Raw genomic sequence first — 7,781 nt, 5'->3', positions numbered from 1 at the left:
TTCATATCTATTTTTATCTATATAAGTATATCTATATCATCTTTATCTATATCTATTTTTATCTATATATCTATATACATATATCTGTATCATCTATATCTGTATCACTCCTTTAAGAATTAAGGGAAATAAATTCATTATTAATAAAATTAAATTAAATAATTTGTTGTTAGAAGACCTGCTCCAAAAGAATTCTAATAGCCATTTCATTGTTCTATTAAGTCAGCTGTAGAATAACAGATTTATAACAACAAGAGTGAGTTTGATGGACACAAGAACATTGCCAAAATTCACTCTTTCAGTGAATTCCCTGATCAGAGAATATGTTGCATGTGTTCTTTGATGTTAAAGATGTCACAGGAAGGAAGTTCTTCAAGTTGGAGGGAAATGACAGCAGAGGGAAGCAAGGTTCTTCAGGAACAAAAGAGGAGCAACAAAATGGTAAATAGGTAAGTTTATATAAAAGAGTAATTTTCCTTTTATGTTCTATAAAATAAGTAAGCTATTTAAGAGGAAAAGTATTATCTACATAGAAAATCTCAAAAAGTCTACCAACAATCTACTAAAATTAATGACTGAGTTTAATAAGATTGTAGAACATAAGGTCAAGTGCAGAAGCTTAGGATCTGGGTCAAATTCATGATATTTTCTAGAGACATTTTTTATCGTTTTGTAAAATAGTCCCTGGTACTACTGAGCCCTGGTAGAGATTTAATCAGGAATACTACATTACCATGCAAACTGAGTTACACACAATGATCTTAGTGTTATGTCACCCTTCAAGCCATGGCATTGGAGGTGCAGAGAAATTAGCATCAAGTGGAAATGATATATAAGATCAGTGCTGAAAGCACGTGTAAATTGTAGGAGCAAGTGACTTAGACTCCCATGACTTGTAGTTCCCCTACATTGCCCACTTTCTCAACCCTCAGCTACAATCTCAAAGAGATCTCCCTGTAACCTGTTGATGGGGGAGTGGAGAGGAAAAAACAAAAGAAAAATGAAAACTGGATAACAAATATTTCTTCACAATTCACTGGCACTTTCTGAAAATGGCAGTACAATAGCACAGCACCTCTCAGGTACTGAAGAATAGTGGTTAATAACTTGAAAGAAACAAGATTTAAAATGAATGATAAGAGAATCTGATGAAAAATTAAGTAGATACACCTCTCAGAATTGTAACAGGGTGTCAAAATATTTTTCACTAAGAACGCTTACCAAATGGCACCCACTATAGAGAAAGTTCTATAGAGAAAGTTCTCAATAATTTGTTGGACAAAATGGCTATTCTTTGGATGTCAGCTAGATTGTTTGCCCAGAAACTCCATAGGAATGAGTTACCCAGCTTGGGGTTCACTCAGGCTGAACTACAAAACTGCTGAGTGAAGGAATTACACACTCTCCTGGAGGATATGCCAGCCACAAGAGAGGATGTTTACAATGGACTGAATCTTTCATGGCAGGAGTAATGATTTCCCTTTCCTGGGAGACATTTATTTTCTCTTCACAATCTTCAGTGCTTCTTCCAATAGACCATCAGTGGATTTATAGAGTGACATCTTTAACATCACAGAACACATGCAACGTATTCTCTGATCAGGGAATTCACTGAAAGTGAGTGAATTTTGGCAATGTGCTTGTGTCCATCAAACTCACTCTTGTTGTTATAAATCTGTTATCTTACAGCTGACTTAATAGAACAATGAAATGGCTATTAGAAATGCAATTATATTGCTGGCTTTGTGACAACATCTGTTAAGTTGAGTGTTCAAGCTGCAATATGTGCTGAATTAGCGATCAGTATACGACATTGTTTCTCCTGTAGCCAGAATACATAAGTCTAGGAGCCAAGATGTGGAAATGAGAGTGACTTTGGTCACTATTACTAAAATAATTCAGTGCAAAATGCTTGCTTCCCATACCTGCAAATATATGCCTTACTGATTCCCAGAGGAGGAATGCTCCAACAAGAGAACCCAAAAAAAGTTCCATTGAATTGAAAGGAGGTTGCCCATTGGCTACTTTATAAACAATAGACACATAAAGTGTTTATGTACTGGTTGATATGATAGGTTCTGATGATCCAGGAGATAGGCCTGCCAATATAAAATAAGATCAAAGATGAATATGTCTGGAACCAGTGGTGTTTCCTAGTACTCCCAAATCCACTGGTAAATGTAAATATGAAACTGCAGCAGCAATCACATACAAGCAAGATTGTTAATGGCACAGACTCTCCAGAAATAATGATTTGGGCCACCTCCCCTCTCCCTTCAGATAAATAACCATGGCCAGTTGAAGTTCTGGCTGAGAACAAAGAGTATATAGAAAGATAGGGAGAAAGGAAGTTATAAATAACAACTCCGGTCACATAATAATTAAAGAAATGAAGACTGTAGAAATAATGCACTTTTTCTTCTTTGCTTTGATATGTATATATTTGTATATATATTTTGATATATGTATATATATATTATGTTTTAAACAATTATTTTTATTTTCTTCCAGTCCCCAATAACCTAGCATAAGGTATGCTAATAATGGGTAACTCTATATTTCAGTATTTAAATTAGAAGATATCAAAAGGATGTTGTGACTGAGCTATAACAGATTTGAAAAATCAAAGGGGAGAGACACAATGGCTTAAGTGGTTTTGTGTCTCCTCATTTGGATTACCTGTTGGCAACTTGCCATCACCACTGCCTCCTTCTAAGCCTGACTTTGCACATTGCTGAGGAGAAGCTGGAGACTACATTTCCCAGAATGCATTTTTCTGTATAGTTCCAGAATAGACTTTGAGGTACTTGTTTAAAATAGTGAAGGTTGAAGGGGAGAAATCATTTTCTTCTAAAGTCATTTGCAGAAAGATTCCTGGGGAGATGTCAGATTCATTATGGTTTCCCAGTAAGCACCCGAGAACCATCTACCACGTGACTTTTGGAATAAAACAAATGATGAGAATGAAACAGATGAAATTCTGAGATTTCACCTCTTTCCTGCATGTCTGTGAGGAGAATCCACCTGAATGCTGTGCAGGCTGAGTTCTGCTGTGTATACTTCCTTGACCTTCTGTGGCAGTTTTTTTGACTCTTGGCAATGACTTAATGTTGTCTATGACTTTTGCAATCCCAACTCTTCCTGTTAGCTTTTAGTTTCTATACTAAACAATTCATTCCCATACTACATAAGGTAGTTTATAGGTTTGTTGTTCATGGAGTTTTTTGTTGTCTTTGTTTCTTCTGTTATTTCCCCAACCAAAATCCAATTCAAAATTCTGTGGCCAAGGATGCCAGAGCACTTCAGTTAACACCAAGTCAATTGATATTAAGGTGAAGTGCACATGCAGATCCCTACCAGCTCAGTCAATGAATTTTAATGTATGCAAGGTGATGGTTGAAAGCAATAAAATAAAATAAAAGATCATTCTGATTCTGATAGTTACAATATCTTATAAATCTCTGGAAATTCTGCTTTCCAAAACACTTTTTGGAAATATATAAGTGTTTGTGGTTGGGTCAAAGCAACTTATCTGTTTAGATAAGGTGGAATGAGATATTTGCTTATGTAAGTATCTTGTTTGAATGGGCAACTAATGATTGATTGTGATAAATCATAGGACCTACCAGCTAAGAACCTTTCCTCATACTTTGTTAAGAAGCAATTTTGGAGGTAAAAAAAAAATAAATGGGTGACCAAGGCAAACATAAAACTCTTTTCCTCTCACTTTATGTGTTTGTAAACACATAAAGGGTATAAATAGTACCTGATGTTGTGAGAATTGAATGAAAAAATAGTTAAAAGTTAGATTACACAATGCTTATTGTAAATATGTAATACATTTTAGCTTACTAGGAGCAGCGGGATTACAGGGACTTAGTTTATGCTTCCTAGTGTTTTATGGGAAATTTAACATTTACATGCTTTAATGATGTTGTTTAAGCTATGTAGAAAGAAAATAACACACCTTGTGTTTGTATTGAATTCACTTATTTCAAGAGTTAAGAATGTCTCCAAATTCAGCTAATAATTGAATTATTGAAATAAAGACCCCTCATGGGTCTCCTAATGCTATTCTTTGCCTCATACTCCTCCCTGCCAGGGCCAAAATTCCTGGAATGTTACAATTGTCAATGATTCTCCCCTAATATAATTGGTTTCTATCTCAATTTGAATTAAGCATTTGTGTTGGCTGGCATAAATTCAAAGGACCAAATGATTTCTTTTCTGAGAAAGAGCAGAAGATGTGACAGAATCCTCAAAATAAACAAAATGATACTTTCTTGGCAATGTACAGCTACTTGCCTCGTAGAATAGTGATAATTAAGAAAAATATTTTCAAAGATCCACTTATTTCTTAGAATCTTATAAGATCAAATTATATCTACTTTATTCAGAAATAAAAATTCACACTGAATTAACTAAAATTACATTTCAGCATATGCTAATACCAACACTAACTCCATACAAGTATGGGGAACTCAAAAATACATTTGGATAACTATAGTATAGACTACATTAGGAATGCATTGACTGCTGACCTCTATCTTATGTATGTTTGCTCATATCAAAAGCTCACCCAGCCTTGTCCAATTTTAAAAACACATGGCATATATTTTTTCCACTAAATTTTCAAGACTGCAATAAGATCTAATAAGGCTATACATGTAAAAATAATGAAATATGTTGACCTTAGACAATATTGGTATTAAAACAGGTCAAAGAATATTTCTGACTTTGAAAATATATAACATATGCCAAAATAGTACTTTTCATATATCAATCATCATTAACTTTCTCTTATCTTTTGTTCCTCACATCCAATCAGTTATCTATTCTGTTAATTATTGTTACAAATTTGTCCCTTTTTTGCCATTGCCAGCTTAATTCAGATTTTCATCATGTCACACTTGAAATCTTGTAGTTATTTTATGGTTGCTCTTCTTCCCTCTAATCTGTCACTCCATTTTAATCTGTTTGGCTCTTATCAGATTAATTTTCCTAAAATAATAATTTTATTATCATAATTTTCTGATGAAGGCCTTTAAGTAGTTTCATTGTTTTGGCTTCACTCAAACTTCACCTGTGTCCTAATTTCTTTTGTGGATCAATCAGACATGCCTGTGGTGGATTTTGGAGCCAGACAGACCTGAATTGACAGCTTGGTTTTGACTCTGTGAGATGTGGTTGAGTTCTTCAGGGTCTCTAAACATTACCTGCCTGTCTGTTAATTAACATGGGGAGAAAAATGTGTGGCTGTTTCAAAGTGTGACTATGAGAATTAAAATGAAATAAGGTGAGTTTTCATGGCTCCCAAACACCAGTCTTCATTTCCACCTCAAGCGAAGAAACCAAAGAAAGTGAGACTGACTCCCACCTCCAGGGCAAAGAAAACATCTGCTTCTCCAAACTTGCAGAAGGAAGAAAAATAATAGCAAGAAGAAATTGAACATATTGATGAAGTACAAAATAAAGACAGAACAGATGTAATGAACAAGCCAGCGAGAAGAGTTTGAAAGTAGAACAGAAAAATAACGAACTCCGCCAACCATTTTTTCAGAAGAGGTCAGAATTGACTGCCAAAATCTGAAATTTTGGTGTAACATTTGTCAACCATGCACAATTGTCTGTACTGTTTGTGCAAGAGGGTGAAGAGACACTACATTATTTGATAAGAGTTGAAGTAACAGAATTTGAAAATATTAAATCAGGTTATAGAATAGATTTTTGTTTTAATGAAAACCCTTACTTTGAAAATAAAGTTCTTTCCAAAGAATGTCATCTGAATGAGAGTGGTGATTCATCTTCAAAGTACACTGAAATCAAATGGAAATCCAGAAAGGATCTGATGAAAAGTTCAAGCCAAACGCAGAATAAAGCCAGCAGGAAGACACAGCATGAGGAACCAGAGAGCTTCTTCACCTGGTTTCCTGATCATTCTGATGAAAGATGATATTTGTCCAAATCCATTACAGTACTACTTGGTTCCTGACGTGGATGATGAGGAAGGGGAAGAAGAAGAAGATGATGATGTTAAAGAAGAAGGATTGGAAGATATTGATGAAGAAAGGGATGAGGATAAAGGCGAAGAAGATGAAGATTATGAGGAGGAGGAGAAAGGAGAGGAAGATGAAGGAGAAGATGACTAATGGAACACTGATGGATTCCAACCTTCCTTTTTTAATTTTCTCCAGTCTCCGGGAGCAAATTGCAATCTTTTTTTTTCTTTTGTCTTCTTGTTTTTAGTCATCCTGTTTTGAGGTCTCTTTTCCTTTATACCATGGTTCTCAACTTATTTTGGGGGGAAATACCTTGAGCAGAACTCATTAGAGAAGAATCTCTACTCTTTTCTGTTCCAAATTCATTTTTATCCCTTCCTGTCTCAGCAAAACTTTATGGAATCAACACCACCATGCTCCGTGGGAAAAAAACTCCTACACCCTTAGCTCTGCTGGAATCTGGAGGGTGCTAGGCCCCTGTGAAGTAATGCATAGAAGTCTAGCTTTTTCCTCCATTCTCTGTATATTGGGCTCAGAGATTACACTGTGTCTCTATGTGAATATGGACAGTTAGCATTTACCAACATGTATCTGTTTACTTTCTCTTGTTTAAAAAAAGGAAAAAAAAAACTTTAAAAAATGAGGTTATAGATGGTCAGCAAAGGGTGGGTTTGAGATGCTTGGGTGGGTTAAGTGGGCATTTTGACAATATGGCTTCTCCTCTGGCATGTTTTAATTGTGATTTTTTTTTTTTTTTTGCTGTACGCGGGCCTCTCACCGTTGTGGCCTCTCCCGTTGTGGAGCACAGGCTCCAGACGCGCAGGCTCAGCAGCCATGGCTCACGGGCCCAGCCGCTTCGCGGCATGTGGGATCTTCCCGGACCGGGGCACGAATCCGCGTCCCCTGCATCGGCAGGCGGACTCTCAACCACTGCGCCACCAGGGAAGCCCTTAATTGTGATATTTAACAGACATCCTTGCAGTTTAATATGACACATTTAAAATCAAATTATCTCCTAATGATGACTTGAGCCCTGCCACTCGATGAGAGAATCAGTAGAACCCATAGGATCTCAGTTGCAATTGACATTCTTTATTGTAATTTTGTTCCTGTTTATTTTTAATTTTTTATTTTCATTTCACTGGAAAGAAAGACGATGCTCAGTTTTAAATGTTAAAATTGTACATGTTGCTTTGTTACAGTCACACTAAATGTGTACACAAAGGATTTGATGTTTTTCTCTCAGAATGGATATTCTTAACATGACTTTCCAAATTTGACTTGTATAAAATTATTGTAAAACTTTGTCATCCTAACTTCGTATTTTTTGATACACAATGGCAGGATGACCCTAGGCTATGTTGATTGAGTAAAGGGATTTGAATTAATGTATTAATGTTTCCATAGCTGGGAACCCATCATGGGTACAATTTGCCATCAGTTTCTGAAATTTTTCACATCATTCAGGATTCCAGATCGCTGAAAACTTCGTTCTGAATATGTTGTACCTTTGATTTGTATCTCAAATTGGCATTTCAAAATATGGGCTTTTATTTACCTGGATATAATAATAGTGCCTGCCACCACCATCAGACAGACATGGTGCTCCACTGTCGAGTCAACACACAACAGGGCAATTGTTAGATGTGGTCGAGGTGGCCAAGAAGACAGGCTTTCAGAGTAAGAAGTCCATATTGGCGGTTAAGAAACTTAGGTTAGGTGTACTTTTGTCTCAAAATACTAGCTCTTTAGCATATAGCTCTCAAATGAGACCTGTCTGTG

General features: G+C 35.9%; 1 pseudogene; it reads left to right on the top strand.

Moving 5' to 3' along the window:
- Positions 1–387: 387 nt before the first annotated feature.
- On the top strand, positions 388–6,149 carry LOC116742954 (annotated as a pseudogene).
- The last annotated feature ends 1,632 nt before the right edge of the window (positions 6,150–7,781 follow it).

This window comes from Phocoena sinus, chromosome 18 (assembly GCF_008692025.1).
Source record: "Phocoena sinus isolate mPhoSin1 chromosome 18, mPhoSin1.pri, whole genome shotgun sequence".
Lineage (NCBI taxonomy): Eukaryota > Metazoa > Chordata > Mammalia > Artiodactyla > Phocoenidae > Phocoena > Phocoena sinus.
Note: the sequence above shows the minus strand (reverse complement) of the source record. Positions and strands in the feature narration are given on the sequence as shown.